Here is an 18,022-nt window from a genome sequence, read left to right as displayed (position 1 = left end):
CCTTGTTATATGTTGGAGCATCTTTTGGGTAGATGCCAAGGAAATGTATCACTAGATCCACAGGTAATATTATATCCATTTTTTCTGAGAGACTGCCAGATTGATTTCCAGAGTGGTTATACCAGCTAACAAACCCAACAACAATGGAGGAGTGTTCCTCTTTCTCCATATCCTCACCAGCATCTGCTGTCATCTGAGTTTTTAATCTTAGTCATTCTGACTGGTATGAGGTGGAGTCTCAGGGTTGTTTTGATTTGTATTTCTCTAATGACTAAAGATGTTGAACATTTCTTTAGATGCTTCTCAGCCATTTGATATTCCTCAGTTGAAATTTCTTTGTTTAGCTCTGTATACCATTTTTAATAGGGTTATTTGATTGTCTGGAGTCTAATTTCTTGAGTTCTTTGTAAATTTTGGATATTAGCCCTTTATCAGATGTAAGATTAGTAAAGATCTTTTCACAATCTGTTAGTTGTCTTTTTGTCCTATTGACAATGTTCCTTGCCTTACAGAAGCTTTGTAATGTTATGAGGTCCCATGGGTCAATTCTTGATCTTAGAGCATAAGCCATTGGTGTCCTATTTAGGAGCTTTTACCCTGTGTCTATGTGTTTAAGGCACTTCCCTACATTCTCTTCTATTAGTTTCAGTGTGTCCAGTTTTATATGGAGGTCCTTGATCCATCTGGACTTGAGCTTTTTATACAAGGAGATAAGAATGGATCAATTTTCATTTTCCTACATGCTGACGTCTGGTTCAACCAGAACCACCTGTTGAAAATGCTGTCTTTTTTCCACTGAATGGTTTTGCTCCTTTGTCAAAGATCAAGTGACTATAGGTATCTGGGTTCATTTCTGGGTCTTTGATTCTGTTCTATTGATCTTCTTGCCTATTTCTGAACCAATACCATGCAGTTTTTATCACTACTGCTCTGTAGTACAGCTTGAGGTCAGGGATGGTGATTCACCCAAATGTTCTTTTATTGTTGAGAATAGTTTGGGTTATCCTATGTTTTTGTTATTCCAAATGAATTTGAGAATTGCTCTTTCTATCTCTGGAAAAACTTGATTTGGAATTTTGATGAGGATTGCATTAAATCTGTAGATTGCTTTTGGCAAGATGGTCATTTTTACTACATTAATCCTGCCAATCCATGAGCATGGGAGATCTTTCCATCTTCTGAGATTTTCTTCGATTTCTTTCTTCAGGAACTTGAAATTCTTGTCATACAGATCTGTCACTTGCTTGGTAAGATTCACACCTAGGTATTTTATATTATTTGTGACTATTGTGAGGGGTGTTGTTTCCCTAATTTCATTCTCAGCCTGTTTATCCTTCGAGTAGAGGAAGGCTATTGATTTGTTTGACTTGATTTTATATCCAGCCACTTTGCTGAAGTTGTTTATCAGGTTTAGGAGTTCTCTGGTAGAAATGTTATGGTCACTTAAGTATACTATCATATCATCTGCAAATAGTGATATTTTGACTTCTTCCTTTCCAATTTGTATCCCTTTGATCTCCTTTTGTTGTCTAATTGCTGTGGCTTGGACATCGAGTACTATATTGAATAGATAAGGAGAGTGTGGGCAGTCTTGTCTAGGCCTTGATTTTAGTGGGATTGATTCAAGTTTCTCTCCATTTAGTATGATGTTAGCTAGTGGTTTGCTGTATATTGCTTTTACTGTATTTAGGTATGGGTCTTGGATTCCTGTTCTTTCCAAGACTTTTATCAATGAAGAGGTGTTTAAGTTTGTCAAATGCTTTCTCAGCATCTAGTGAGATGATTATGTGATTTTTTTATTGAATTTGTTTATATAGTGGATTACATTGATGGCATTCTATATATTGGTACATCCCAGCGTTCCTGGGATAAAGTCTACTTGATTATGGTGGATGATTGTTTTGATGTGTTCTTGGATTCAGTTTGTGAGAATTCTATTGAGTATTTTATTGAGTCTTTTTGCATTGATATTCATAAGCAAGATTGGTCTGAACCTCTCTTTCATTGTTGGGTCTTTGTGTAGTTTAGGTATGAGCATAATTGTGGCTTCATAGAACAAATCGGGTAGTGTTCCTTCTGTTTATATTTTGTTGAATAGTTTCTAGAGAATTGGTATTAGGTCTTCTTGGAAGGTCTGATAGAAACTAAAACAATCTTGTCTTGTACTTTTTTTGTAGGGATACTTTTAATGTCTGCTGCTATTTCTTTAGGGGTTATAGGACTATTTAGATGGTTTATCTGATCTTGATTTAACTTTGGTTTCTGGTATCTGTCTAGGAAATTGTCTATTTCATCCAGATTTTCCAGTTTTGTTGAGTATAGTCTTTTGTAGTAAGATCTGATGATTTTTTGAATTTCCTCAGTTTCTGTTGTTATGTCTCCTTTTTCAGATCTGAATTTATTAATTTGGATACTTTCTCTGTGCCCCCTGGTTAGTCTGGCTAAGGATTTATCTATCCTGTTGATTTTCTCTACGAATCAGCTCCTGGTTTTTTGATTGTTTGTATAGTTCTTTTTGTTTCTGCTTGGTTGATTTCAGTTGATTTCTGAGTTTGATTATTTCCTGCCATCTTGGGAGAATTTGCTTCTAGAGCTTTCAGATATGCTGTCAAGCTGCTAGTGTGTGCTCTCTCCAGTTTCCTTTTGTAGGCACCAAGACCTATGTGTTTTCCTCTTAGCACTGCTTTCATTGTGTCCCTCAAATTTTGGTATGATATATCCTCATTTTCATTAAATTCTAAAAAGTCTTTAATTTTGTACTTTATTTCTTCCCTGACCAAGTTATCATTGAATAGAGCATTGTTCATTTTACATGTGCATGTAAGCTTTCCATTGATTTTATCATTATTAAATACCAGCCTTAGTCAGTGATGATCTGTAAAGACCAGCCTTAGTCCATGGTGATCTACTAGGATGTATGGGGTTATTTCAATTTTCTTGTATCTGTTTTGTGACCAATTATATGGTCAATTTTGGAGATGGTACCATGAGGTCTGAGAAGAAGATATGTTCTTTTGTTTTGGGATGAAATATTTGCTAAATCAATTTGGTTTATAACTTCTCTTAATTTTACTGTGTCTTTGTTTAGTTTCTGTTTCCATGATCTGTCCATTGATGAGAGTGCCGGGTTGAAATCTCCCAATATTGTTGTGTGAGATGCAATGTGTCCTTGAGCTTTAGTAAAGTTTCTTTTATGAATGTGGGTGCCCTTGCATTTGGTGCATAGATGTTCATAGTTGAGATTTCATCTTGGTTGATTTTTCTTTTGATGAGATGAAGTGTTCATTCTTATCTTTCTTGTTAACTTCTGGTTGAAAGTCTATTTTATTCGATATTAGAATGGCTATTCTTGTTTTTTCTTGGGACCATTTGCTTAGAAAATTGTTTTCCAGACTTTTATTCTGAGGTAGTGTCTGTCTTCATCACTGAGGTGTGTTTCCTGTATGCAGCAAAATGTTGGGTCCTGTTTATCTATCCAGTCAGTTAGTCTATGTCTTTTTACTGGGGAGTTGAGTCCATTGATGTTAAGAGATATTAAGGAGAAGTGATTATTGCTTCCTGTGTTTTTGTTATTAGAGGTGGAGTTATGTTTGTGTGGCTATCTTCTTTTGGGGTTTGTTGGAAGAAGATTACTTTCTTGCTTTTTCTGGGGTATAATTTTCCCCCTTGTGTTGGTTGTTTCCCTCTATTATTCTTTGTAGGGGATTTGTGGGAAGATATTGTGTAAATTTGGTTTTGTTGTGGATTATCTTGATTTCTCCACCTATGGTAATTGAGAGTTTTGCTGGGTTTGAGAGTAACCTGGGCTGGCCTTTGTGTTCTTGTAGGGTCTTTATGTCATCTGTCCAGGATATTCTGGCTTTCATGGTCTCTGGTGAAAAATCTGGTGTAATTCTGATAGGTCTGCCTTTATATGTTGACATTTTTCCCTTACTGCTTTTAAAATTCTTTTTGTTTCGTGCATTTGGTGTTTTGATTATTATGGTATGAGGGGAATTTCTTTTCTGATCTAGTCTATAGGAAATTCTGCAGGCTTCTTGTATGTTCATAGGCATCTCTTTCTTTAGGTTAGGGAGTTTTCTTCTATAATTTTGTTGAAGATATTCACTTTCTTCTATACCTATTATTCTTAGGTTTAGTCTTCTCATTGTGTCCTAGATTTCCTGGATGTTTTGAGTTAGAAGTTTTTTTTTTTTTTTGCAACAGTTGTGTCAATGTTTTCTATGGTATCTTCTGCCCCTGAGGTTCTTCTCTCTTCTATCTCTTGTATTCTGTTGGTGATGCTTGCATCTATGACTTCTGATTTCTTTCCTAGGTTTTCTATCTCCTGGGTAGTCTCCCTTTTAATTTCTTTATTGTTTCTACTTCAATTTTTATGTCCTGAACCATTTTGTTCAACTCCTTCACTTGTTTGTTTGTGTTTTTTTTTTTTTATTTTATTTATGAGTACACTGTCGCTGTCTTCGGACACACCAGAATAGGGCATCCAATCTCATTACGAATGGTTGTGAGCCACCATGTGGTTGCTGGGACTTGAACTCAGGACCTCTGGAAGAGCAGTCAGTGCTCTTAACCGCTGAGCCATCTCTCCAGCCCCTTGTTTGTGTTTTCTTGTAATTCTTTAAGAGATTTTTGGTTTTCCTTTTTAAAGGCATCTAGCTGTTTACTTGTGTTCTCTTCAGTTACTTTGAGGGAGTTATTTATGTCCTTTTAAAGTCTTCTTATCATCATCATGAGAATTGATTTTAAATCTGAAACTTGCTTTTCTGGTGTCATGGGGTACTCAGGAGTTGCTATGGTAGGAGTTGCTATGCTAGGGTCTCATGATGCCAAGTAATCTTGGTTTCTGTTGCTTATGTTCTTGTACTTGCTTTTTGCCATCTGGTTATTTCTAGTGATACCTTCACTCACTGACTCTGACTAGAACCTGTCTGTCCTGTTATCTTGGTTGTGTCAGAACGCCTCAGAGTCCAATTGTCTCTGTGATCCTGTGAAGCCTTAGGGCTTCTTTAGGCACAGTTGCAAACTGGAAGAGTTCTGTGCCACTGGCCTTGAGGGAGTTCCTTGGCCCCCTAGGGTTCTAAATTACTCCCTGTTTGGGAGGGGGATTTCAGCCTACTCACCTACACTCCTTGGGCATGTTAGAACTCCAGGGAGTCCAGCCTCCTCTGGGTTGTGGAGTGTTGGGTGCAGAGCTGAAGCCTTAGGGTTGCTCCAGGGGCAGGCACAGACTGGAAGGGACGCATGGAGAATTTTTGAGAATAGAGAAAACTGCATTATTTGGAATATTAATATTATTGCTGCTGTGTTTTTATTTTAACTTAACTTTACTCTTCACTTTCTAATGAAGAAGTCAACTTGATCCAATTTGTCTTTCCAAAATACGTGATTATTTTTTCAGCTAATGTCTCCCAGGCTTATCTTGAATTCACCATAGAGCCCTCTGTTGCCTAGAACTTCTGACTCAATCTCTGAGTGAGAACCTCTTCTGTTACCCTGACTCAACCTCTGATTTTCCTGTGACTGAAAATAAAAAAGATCTTACACAATATAAAAATGGTATTAAAGTATCAATTTTTATTAAGGAGTAGAACTTTTAGTAGAGAGAAAACAAAATCTCATGTTGTTTTTATTGCTATAATATTTAAAATCAAATCTATATTTATAGATACACACTATTTGTGGTTAAAGAAATTGTCTGAAAGTGGGAAGATTGATGCCTGAGAAATTCCCACCAAGAACAGTAATGTTAAATTGGCTAAAGTTAACACACCTGTTTCAAAGGGCCCCCATCTTCTAATTGAATGTTCAGTTACCTTAAGGCATCTCAAAAAGCATCTTGTGCTTTACTGTCTCATATCCAAACAGCCAAAGGTCAGTCAAACCAAGTGAAATGAACGCCACACAAATACACATAATCACAATGATGTGTTCATCCTGTTACCTGAAGCTTCTCTTCTTTCATGAGCACTTGTCCCATCTCTCTTGAATTAAACATTTGTCCCTAGGGTTTGTCCAATGCAGGCACACTGCACTATCAGAGAAATCTGATACTGCCTTAGCTCGTGGATCACTGTCAGCTCAGCTACCACAGAGCTTTTCCAGGCACATGAGCTGGTCAGCAGATAAGACTTTACATGCTGGTCCCAAGACTAGAGTAATAAGGAGATTACTTAATGGGCAATGGTAGCTCATCTCACAATATTGTGAAAGTTGGTGACTCTGAGACAAGTGCTTTCTGGAAATGGAGTTTCAAATTCTGTAGAATGGAAAACATTTATTCTACATGTCGGCAATCCAACTGGTGAGCAAAATGTTTAGACCCTGGCAGTCTTCACCTGTCTCATAAAGGAGGAACCAAGAGCTTTAGACCCTAAACCTAGTTCCCACCTTAGTACAAAGGCTCTTACCTTGTCCATCACCCCACTTAGCCACAAAATATCTCTTGAAACACTAGCTGAGAATTACTTAAGCTTGACTTCACCAAGCGATATAAACACAAGAAAAATAAAACTTTTTATTTGTGGGGCTTCATCACATCTGAATCATAGAGAGACACTAGTTAAAGTGTATGACTGCTGAACAGAAACCCTTTGTAAGATTTATGGGAGAACTTATGAGTTCTAACACATAGACTAATTCTAATTTGAATGGAATAACTATTCACTAAGAAGCCCCTTGCACTGCCTTTCTGAAGACATCCTTACAAGTGATTCTGTAGCCACATGGGGGCACACTTACATTATGTGTTTTCAAACCAAGTGTTGCAGCTCTACTTTGGATTAGCAATGATGTTGATGAAACAGTTATCACAAGTATATAAAGAATTATACTCCATCCTGTCTTCCTAGTCAATAGTGTGAGCTTGTCTCCTGATAATCACTGTAATTTGCAGAAGTCGATAAGTGACAAACTACTGAAGCATCTCTGACTCTGTAGGATTGTGCAGATACATATTCTGCTTGTGGTCTTAGTATGCATTCAGTAGCTTTTGTTTAAATCTGAATGGTGATTAATTTTTAAATCTCCCATTATCTTGTGCTATGTTTCAAATGCTGTTTAGTTCATAATGGTGAGTACAAGAAAAATAATCTGGTGATTCACAACTATGGTGTTTTGCACTATAATCATCTGGCTGCTTATTAACGCATGTTCCTTCATAAACCAAAAATCACAGCAAAATTTCATTCTGCTAAAAATGAGAGCCATTCTACTACTCTGTTTATTAAAGTGTTTTTTTCCAGTCCTCTTTCCACCACACCAGAGGGAACATTCCCTATGACGCTTTTTCTTCCTGACACTGCTGGGCTGACATATTTTTCATTAGTAATGGCACAAGTTTTCCTTCCAGCCACGTTTGTCACACCAGATAGTAATAAAAGAGTCACATAAAAGAATAAGAGACCCTAATTTACATCATGGGAATAGTAATGGCCCTCTAATTACTATGAGGCCTTTCAGATAAGGGACAATGTATGAGACTCACAGCCAAAAACATTGCTTTACTTGAAAGACATATTTTCTAAAGTCAATTCAAATTGTCACAAAACCAAGCACACATATGTGATTGAAAATTGTCAAATTTTGCTTTGATGTACATTGCTTAGTTTTCTCTTCTGACAAAGAAAGAAAGTTGAACATTAAAATTCTATTATGACCAATGAAGAACATTTAAATTTTAACATATTAGAAATCTTAACTGGAAAAGAGATCTAGATGGCTGTTCTTAGGCTCAGCATAGATTTGCTATGCAGAGCATCCTGACCAGAGGAAAAAGTAATGCCTGCTACAATTCTATTTACAAAATTACTAAGTGGCATGTCAGGCTGGTGAGATTGCTCCCAAATAAAGGTCACTTTTCCCCCCAAGCCTGATAACCTGAGCTTGATTCCAAGAACCAACATGGAATAAAGAGACCTAATTCTCAGTGGCTATTCTTGTATTGTCTCACATATGCACAGTGGTATACAAATCTCTCACATAAAAAGAAACTAAATAAATAAATGTAAAAAAATCGGAATATTTTATTCCACTTAGATATACGGATGGGTGAGTGTATACACACAATTTTTATACAGAGAATATAAGATAATTCACTAGCATAGAAATAATTCTGTTCCTTACACAGTTATGTAATGAGAGCAATCTTCTTAGAGACATAAACCACCCATTCTTCAAATGACCAGTAACTTTGAAGCAAATAATGGGGTTAACCTGTAAATGGCTACTTTCTCTAACATAGCAGGAGAATAAAGTCATGCACCAGAACACAGTTCTATCGTGACACATGTAGAAGTGCATGCAGCGCAAAACTGGCCTGGATAACACGTGCTCAGACTAATTGCTCTTCCCTATTTCTCTTGATGGAGCCTGACCATGGCCATGCCTTAGTTCTCGAAAAGCAAGCATCCTTCACTAGGTTGCAGCATGGCATGAATGATGCTTTAATATTAATACATTTAAGTAGACAGTAAGCCAACAATGATGCATAGTCTACTTACTAATATATTAGATTTTCTTTTAAAATTCTCACATTTTAAAATATTGCCATAAAAGAATCTTTACTCTAAATATGAGAATATTTCATGTTTATGAAAGCTTAAATGAAAATCAAAGCCCTTGAAGCATTTTATTGATTTTTTCAATATCAAAATTCTAAATGAATGCTGCCCTAATAAGAGCATAAAGAAGTCAGGCATTATTTTATGCATTTATTTTCATGCTTTGATATCTAAAGATTATGATCATTTATATTAATCATACAATTATAGGTATATAAATGTTTTTCTTATGTGTTATGTACTTTAATACAAAACAAAACAAAAAAACCCATCTCAAAAGATTTGCTTTCTCCTGTCTACTTACTTGAAACATAACCTCACTAGGTCTAACAAAATGATTTTACTTTCTCCCTATAAATAGCAAGTAATGTCACTACTAAAGGGCAGGGCATTATCTCATGCTTCATGAAAAACTTTAGGCCATCCAAAGCCTATATAGCTAAAAAAGTCTCATATATTCTTTAGTTGAGTGAAAACTACAGTTTTATTATTCCTTCTTTAACTCACAAATTCCAGTTAAATTACTGATGAGTTGCACTTTGGTGTGCACTATTTCCAGGATTTCATTAATGAATTATGCATTAGGATTATTCTAAGACAAATTCAATGATTTCCACCATTCAGGCATTCAGTTTGCGCTGAATTACAACCAGCTTGCAATCTATTAAATTCACACAGAGCAAGAATGATGGAAGTACACATCTTGACTTTCTGATAATCATACAAAACTGTCTACAGGATGTAGCTGGGAGATTAACCTGTTAAAAGCAGTATTTTTATTTCAAAGTTTTCTTTTCTTCTCTTTTCTTTTCTTCTTTCTTCTCTTCTCTACCTACAGGGTTTTTTTGTCATTCAATATAAAGTCTATTTCTTTTTTATTGGGATATTTTATTTATTTACATTACAAATGTCATCCCCTTTCCCAGTTTCCCCTCTGCAAACCCGTATCCCATCCCCACTTACCCTGCTTCTATGAAGCTTCTTCCCCACCCACCTACCACCTACATTCCTACTTCCCTAGCATTCCTCTACACTGGGATATCAAGCCTTCACAGGAACAAGGCCCTCCCCTCCCATTAATGCCAGATAAGGCCCCTTCAGCTCCTTCAGTTCTTCCTCTAACTCCTCCACTGGGGTCCCTGTGCTCAGTCTGATGAGAACATCCGTATCTGTATTGGTCAGGATCTGGCCTAGTCTCTCCTGAGACAGCTGTATCAGGCTCCTATCAGTAAGTACTTCTTGACATCCTCAATAGTGCCTGGGTTTGGAGTCTGCATGTGAAATGGATCCCCAGGAGGGGCAATCTCTGTATGGCCTTTCCTTCAATCTCTGCTCCGCTCTTTGTCCCTGCATTTCCTTTAGACAGGAGCAATTCTGGGTTAAAATTTTGGAGATGGGTGGATGGCCCTATCCCTCAACCAGGGGGCCATGCCTAACCTCTGGATGTGGTCTCTCTACAGGTTCTCCCTCCTCTTTGTGAGGTATTTCAGCTAATGTTGTCCCCATGGGGTCCTCAGAAGAGGTCTACCTTCAAACTCCACCTATGCAGAGGATCAGCAAATATCTGTTTGTATTTCCTTTGTGATTAATGACTACAATATGCCCTGTGGATCCCCTTACATTTTACAAGTACTCCAAGAAGAGGAGGCTGGAATACTTAATATCCACATGCTACAAATGACATTAATCTCCCATCGTTCAACAACTGGGGTTATGAGAGCTGTATTGGATCAAGCTGTAGCTTGTTGATCAAGAAACTCATGTAAGGTCCTTATTTGTTACTATTCCAACAGGGCTGCCAAAAAACAAATGGGGTGCAGCTGAGCAAGAACTGCACCATTACAGAGTGCTTGTTTTGATAAACAGTTGTATGAGTAGAATATGAGAAGCCATACCAACCAGGACTCAATGAGCATTGTACATTTCTTATCAACTGGCTATATGTGATATTTCTTATTTAATGGGAGTATTCTCAGACTAGAAAAGTAATTTGTTCTTTTCAAATGCTGCTGTGTGAAGCCATGACAGACAATTAAATAGACTGATTGCCTTGACCTTGACTTATCAGCTGACTACAGAGGCTTGGCTTTGAGGTCTTCATTTCTGTTGTATACACACCTTTGAAAGAAGGTCAATAGTAATAGTGCAATTGGAATACTGAAAAGAATGTCTACATATATTTGATAAACAGTTACCAAGGAATGTGGCATAAAGCTTAGTATGCACTTGTGCTGCTTTCTGTATAACGGAAGTTTAGACTGTTCTACCACCCTGGCAGAGGCTCTTGGGAAAAGGAAGAGCCAAAGAATGTGCAGGGAAATCATGCTTTGTCTGGAAACCTAACCAACTCTCTGAGGCCAGAATAGTTATAGATTTTGAAGGAAAACCTATACCGGCCACTTTAGTGGACCAGTGTGATCCCTAACTGCCCAGTCAACATTTGTTCTACCACAGGTAAGTGTCGTCCTTACTATGCATCAAGGAACTTTTCTTTGCAACATATGGAGACCATTACAAAAGCTATGACCAATTAAAATCAGAGTTGTGACATGTAGTCCTAACTATTACATCTCTTAATACACACAGCTCCTGCACTTATGGCTCAGGGATCATTACAGAAAAGAGTGTCAGAGCCAAAGGAACATGTAGCTTGCTGTGAGATTTTGTATGCTAGAAATGTCAGAACTTTGAAGTTTCCTAAATTGAACCTGAACAAGGATGACAACAGTAAACATGGTAGTGTAGACAGAGAGAAACTCATGAGGCCTCAACCCTCCACAAAAACCCACAGGCGAGCAACGACTCTGGAGAGTACACAAAATAGTCTTCTCTAGAGAAGAGCATACCACCTGGTTATTCAGTACCAAATGATCAGCCCTGAAAATGTACCTTCAAGTAATATTACACAGACTGAAAGGTTTTATTTAGAAACACACACACAGGAGCACACACAAAATGTAAAAATAAGTAAAGAAAAGGAGTCTATCAATTTGAAAGACAACAATGGATATGTATATGTGTGTGGTGATATATGGGATGGTTTGGAGGGAGAAAAGGGAAATAAGATATTATATAATTATAATCTCAAATTTCTAAACAAATATATTTAAAAGAGGGAGGGGCTTCATGAGTGAAAAGCTTTGTGTTAATCTAGCAGTTAAAAAGAAGGTAAGGGGTGATGAGTGGGAGGAGGATGAGATGTGGGAAGAGAAAGGTTGTTTGGGGGAGGAGAGAGGTACAGAGAGGATCCAAAGAAAAAGGGAGGAGGGGACATGGAGATAATGTGGGAGAAAGGAGGAGACAGAAAGGGAGAGGAGAGGAGGGAAGGAGAGCGGAAGAAATGAGGGGAGGCAAGGGGAGGTACAGCAAGGAAACAGATCAGTCCTGAGAAGTCTCCTGTCTTCTGCCATGTGAAGAATGCAAAGATGGTTCTTTATGAATCATGATGAGCTCTCAGCATATCATTAATCTCCTAGTGCCTTAGTCTTGGTAAAATCCACACAAAAGTCCAATCAAAAATGCTTCATAATTAGTAAGATATAAACTTCTATTTTTATCAGCCATCCAGCTTATAATATTTTATTATATTATTTTGAATTATCTAAGACAGGGATTTAATTTCATTAAACAAGTCATTGATGTACAAGACTTAATACAATTAAGTCTGTTCCTAAGATGCAGGGTGTGTTTGAGAGGGAAACAGAGTATACAGTTTCAGTAGAACCTGTAACTATTCAGTTAGGATTTTATAAAATATGCCTTAGGAAAAGTGGAAGATATATTGACCACAGCAACATCATTGAATAGATTCTGTAATAGCTTCTTATTTTTCCTCTTTATTAGTTTTCAGTTCTGTTCAGCACAACGTGACGATTTCATCAGCCAAATTTCAATGAAACAAAAGCGTTTTTTTTCTACTATTTTAAAGAGATCACATGCATAGAAACATAATGTCTCAGAGCGGGAGGCAGTTTTGGTAATTGACAAGGTCCAGTTCCCAGTAGAGGGAGCACTTTTAGGCTTCTCAGTGTACAGTGGTTTGCACCTGTGACCAACACCAAACTGAGCATTGCTACTACAGAAAAGATATTAAGAAGCACTTTCCTTAAAAGAAATAAACTCAGTAACTTAGGAGAACAGACTGGCATTCCCAAGGGATGGAGTGTTCATCCTGACTCTACATGATAAGTCAAGCATGAAATGAAGATGACACTTGGAGTTATCAAGAAGAAAACGTCTGCATTTAATATACAAATTTGTAATATTTAAACACAAGTTTTCTTCTGGCAGAAATCTCACTTGTTCTGAAATTGGAACCATTAGAATTCTATTAGTCTGGTTTATTACCATTTAAAAATATTGAACAAAAGGCAAGATTCTCCTGATTCAGGAAAAGACTTGGCCCTTTGTATAAAGGAAGTATGACCTTCCTCATGCAAGCAGATTTCTTCCCTGACATGCTAATCTTTCACTAAGATGGTGTTGTAGTAATCTTAACATGGTTTCTAGGCCTAGCTATTTTCCAGACAATTAACTCATTCCATTGAATGAAAAAAAAATTAGTATTTAGATTGGTATCTCCCAAAGGCAATGCTATGAAATGTATGAGACCCAACTGCAGACATACAAACAGCATTCAACCTTAACTAATATGTTTTTTCTACTTGAAGGCCTAAATGAAATTTTCTTATCTTGTATAAGAAAAAATGTGTTTCTGCCTTTAGCAAAACATGGGTCAAATGAAATTCAAAGTGTATTTAAGAATCAAGAAAAACAGGACAAGATTTCTATGTCTATTAGAGATAAAACTAATTTTTATTTCAGGCTGTATGACTAAAAACTAGACACATATAGAAAGGAAGAAATATTGGAAGAAGACATGAGGCATCATTTCTTAAATCATGTAAACAATGCCATTCATTTGATCTTCCCTCAGTTATGGATATAAATTCATTAAATCAGTAAGATTGTGCTGGTGAAGCTTATTTTTCTAACACTAAAGACAATTGGTTAAAAAAGAAAGCTCGTGAGTTATAATTTGAATTTTGTTGCTCTAAAAACAAGATTTTTAGAATTTAGTCCTAGTGAAACCAGCTTAAAGAAAGATTAGCGTGACAGGAAAGAAATCTGCTTGCATGAGGAAGCTCACACTGCCTTTATACAAAGGGCCATGTCTTTTCCTGAATCAGGAGAATCTTGCCTTTTGTTCAATATTTTTAAATGGTAATAAACCAGACTAATAGAATTCTAATGGTTCTGATTTTTGTTGCTCTAAAAACCACAAGCACCCCATAACAGAGGAGTACTGTTTTTAACATTTATATAATACAATGATTTGTGCTATTTTATTGATGTTTATTGATATGTTCTTTTAGGTTACTCACATATAAACCAGGGAGTAAGTATATTTAAATTTAGATCTTTGAGAAATCAGGAGTGAATAAATATGAGTATGTATTCGAAAATACTAATTGTCTAGTGCAAAATGGGACATTGAGTACATATTTCAGAAGGAATTATAAAAATTGTGTCTTGAATCTCAGCACATTATATCATTCATTTATTTGTTCAATATGTATACTTCATTTGCTACCAAGTAAACACCATGTTCAATGAGGAGGATAAAATGTTGAGAGAAAAATAACTCACAAATTATACCTTGCTAAAACTCCCAGAATTTGGGGAAGAAATATATAATTAAAAAATGTTATGATATAGCATTATCTGAGGACCCAGCTATACCACTCCTGTGCATATACCCAGAAGATACTCCTATATATAACAAGGACATATGCTTCACTATGTTCATAGCAGCCTTATTTATAATAGCCAGAAGCTGGAAAGAACCCAGATGCCCTTGAACAGAGGAATGGATACAAAAAAATGTGGTACATTTACACAATGGAGTATTACTCAGCTATTAAAAACAATGAATTTGAGAAATTCTTAGGTAAATGGATGAAACTAGAAAATATCATCCTGAGTGAGGTAACCCAACCACAAAAGAACACACATGGTATGCACTCACTGATTATTGGATATTAGCCCAGAAGCTTGAAATACTCAAGATTCAACTCACAGACCACATGAAGCTCATGGAGAAGGAAGACCAAGTGTGGGTGCTTCGGTCCTTCTTAGAAGGGGTAACAAAATACTCAACGGAGCAAATTTGGAGACAAAGTGAGGGACAGAAACGGAAGGAGGTACTGTCTGAAGACCATTCTACTTGGGTATCCATCCCATGTGCAGTTAACAAAGGTAGATGCTGATGTGAATGTCAGGAAGTGCATGCTGACAGGAGCCTGATACAGCTGTCTCCTTAGATGTCTGACAGAGTCTGACATATTCAGAGGCGAATGCTCATTGCTAACCATTGAACTAATGAAGGGTTTCCTCTAGCAAATACACTTGAACTGTGAATGAAGATATAATAATGACATGAAGGGTGTAGGTCATGGTTACATGTTCAAATCTTCTGAGGTGAAACTATCACTGAGACACAGAAATGCCAGAAGCCATGGGGCAGGGGAACTGTGAGTTCAGATAGAGAGGAAGGGATGAGATGATGCACAATATTTTAAGATGCAGGCAGGGTTTTTCACTTTATTTTATAAACAAATGTTTATCATGGTCTGGGATGATTTGGTTTGAAATTGTAAGAAGACTTCAACTGTCAACTTTGTTGTGTAGAAAAATGAGTGAAAAGAGAGAGAATACGTTTGTACAGGTGAGTGGGGAGCTATTGAAAATGGTCCAAAGTTATTGTAATTAGTTGAGCCAGGTCACTAAAGATGGAAGATGAAAGGCACAGAAAGTGTGGAGCAGTCCTGATGACAGCACTACCGTAGGTGATGTTCATCGCCATAAGGCATCAAGAGGACTGGGCAGTGAAGAGATGTCAGGGAAGCTTGTGATGTGCTGAGACTTGGAGTGAAAGAAAAGGACCAAGTTTGCAAAGGAGAGGTTACAGGATGGCATTTTGAACATGCTCTATTTGAGGGGCCTTGGGGATACCTCAGCAAATCCAGGTAGACAGTGTGAAATTCTGGAACGCAGAGAAGTCTAAATCTGAGATATGTAAGCAGTTGAAGTCATAAACAGACTAGAAAGAAAAAGTGAGGGCAAAAAGAATTGTCCAAGGACAGTAGCTAACGTTAAAAAAAAAAAAATAGCTCAGATAAAACAGAAGAACTTGCTTGGAGCCACATTCCTGAAGAAAACCTATTCTCCCTTTCATAACAGCCCAGCCACCAGTTGCCAATACTTCCTTAGCTTCATCCATGCTGGAATTTGGCCTGTCTTGTTCTTTCTTCAGTCTTATGTGTGCAAGTGGGGAACAGTTTCCCAACAGCTCCCCACTATTCCTGGGCCTTATAACCTTTCCATCCCCTTCTTCTGCAATGATCCTTGGACTGTGAAGAGACATGTGACACAGCTGTACCATTTAAGGCTAAGCACTCCATAGTTCCTATCCTCTATTCCTGGACTAGTTGTGCTCATGTTCCAGTGGTTTGCCCTGTACCTATCACATACTGGCACCAGTAGGTGGACTCAGTGGGCTCAAAAAGAAAGAACCAGATGAAGAAGGAAGGTGGAAAGGAAGAGAGCACAGAATCACGGAGCTCTGAGAAGAGCACGCAGGATATGTAGCAGAAATCCACACTCGGGCATGTCAGCTTTCAACTTGAGGAAGTAAGATAAAGTGAAAGCCATGAAAGAAGGCAAAGAAAAAAATTAAAGCAGAGCAAGTAGTTGATGTGCATGAGCGACTGGAGTCAGAGGACACATAGTCACGTGGCCACTAGAGAAGGAATCCTCTCTCTCCAAAACCGCTGTGCCAGTGTGTGGCTTTCTGCCTGTAATTCCGGCACCAGGAAGTCTGAGGGAGAACTGATGGCCTACATAGCAAGCTTGTCCTTGTATTAAAAAAGAAAAACTAAATAGTGGATGTTTGAAAGGGGACACTAAGCCTTGAATAGCAATGATGCATGGATTACAGCCTTGATTTCAGACCAGTGAGACACTGAAAATAGACGAACTAATACATTGGTCATGGAGCTTAGAAACCGTAAGGCACCATTCCTGTACGTCAGTTCCGGTTCCTCTTTGCTAGAGCAAGGGAAAGCTAAGCGTGCCAAGAGTGAGGCGCCGCTACTGAAGAGATTTAAATGTCTCTAAAGCCCATGAGATATTGTTTCCTTATTTATTTTCTTGAAGGTCACTCCTGTCAATATATCTTTTGATATTTCTTTTCTTAAATTAAGTAAATGTACATGCGAGCACACGCGCGTGCGCACACACACACACCTACTTTCCCGAAACTGGGGGAGGGCTCAAGGGATAAAAGAAATCTGTCCACATAGATTATGACCTAATTTGCTCCACTATTTATGTACATTCTGCTTTTATTTTTAGCCTATTTTCTGTCTTTCTTTCTTTCTTTCTTTCTTTCTTTCTTTCTTTCTTCCTTTCTTTCTTTTTTCTTTCTTTCTTTTCTCTGTCTCTCTCTGTCTCTCTCTGTCTCTCTCTCTGTCTCTCTCTCTGTCTCTCTCTCTGTCTCTCTCTCTGTCTCTCTCTCTGTCTCTCTCTCTCTCTCTCTCTCTCTTTCTCTCTCTCTCCCCCCCTTTCTTTTTTAATTATTGGATATTTTCATGATTTACATTTCAAATGTTATCCCCTTTCCGGTTCACCACCTCCCCTGCCCCAGAAAACCCCCTATCCCATTCCCCTTCCCCCTGCTTGAGGCTGTTTCCCCCACCCACCCACTCTCATCTGACTCCCTCACCCTCGAATTCTCCTACACTTGGGCATCTCAAGGGCCTCTCCTCCCACTGATGCCCGACAGGACCATCCTCTGCTACATACGCATTTAGCTCGTTTTCTATTTGTTATTTGAAGTCCTTAGTTTTTATCAGCATATCCTCAAGCTCCAAGTGTCCTTCCTCAACCGTATCTAATCTACTAGATCTAGTTTTTATCTGCAGACGTTTTCTTTTTACTTGTTTCTAGAAGTCATGTTTCTGCTTACGCTGCCCATCTGTTTTTACATCCTGTGTACTTTTTACAGCATGTGACTCATAGGGTTTTTTCCTGTCCTAGTCTGATAATTGTGATATCTCTGTAGTGCTTAGACCTACTTCTCTGGCTTTAACTATGCATTTTTGTTGGTTTCTTTGTTTTTTCCACTTTTCAATACTGTTTGTAATGTGTTCTTCATCCCTCGACATGATGTACTACTTACTGGCTAAGAGGAAAAGCCATTAGTAATGAGCTAGTAACGTGTGAGCAGAGGGTAGGGAGGAGACAATGCACAGTGTTTTCAAGCGTGTCACTATGGAAATCCAATCTAAATAAAGTGACAAAACCTGCACAGAGAAACTTAGAAAAAGGTCCCACTGTAAGCTCTGCACAGCACGGTGCAGGTCACTCAAATCTAATGAGAAAAAAAAGATGGCCACGAC

The sequence above is a fragment of the Grammomys surdaster genome, unplaced genomic scaffold (assembly GCF_004785775.1).
Source record: "Grammomys surdaster isolate TR1022 unplaced genomic scaffold, NIH_TR_1.0 325, whole genome shotgun sequence".
NCBI classification, from domain to species: Eukaryota; Metazoa; Chordata; class Mammalia; order Rodentia; family Muridae; genus Grammomys; species Grammomys surdaster.
The sequence above is the reverse complement of the archived record's forward strand: the minus strand, read 5'-3'. Positions refer to the sequence as shown.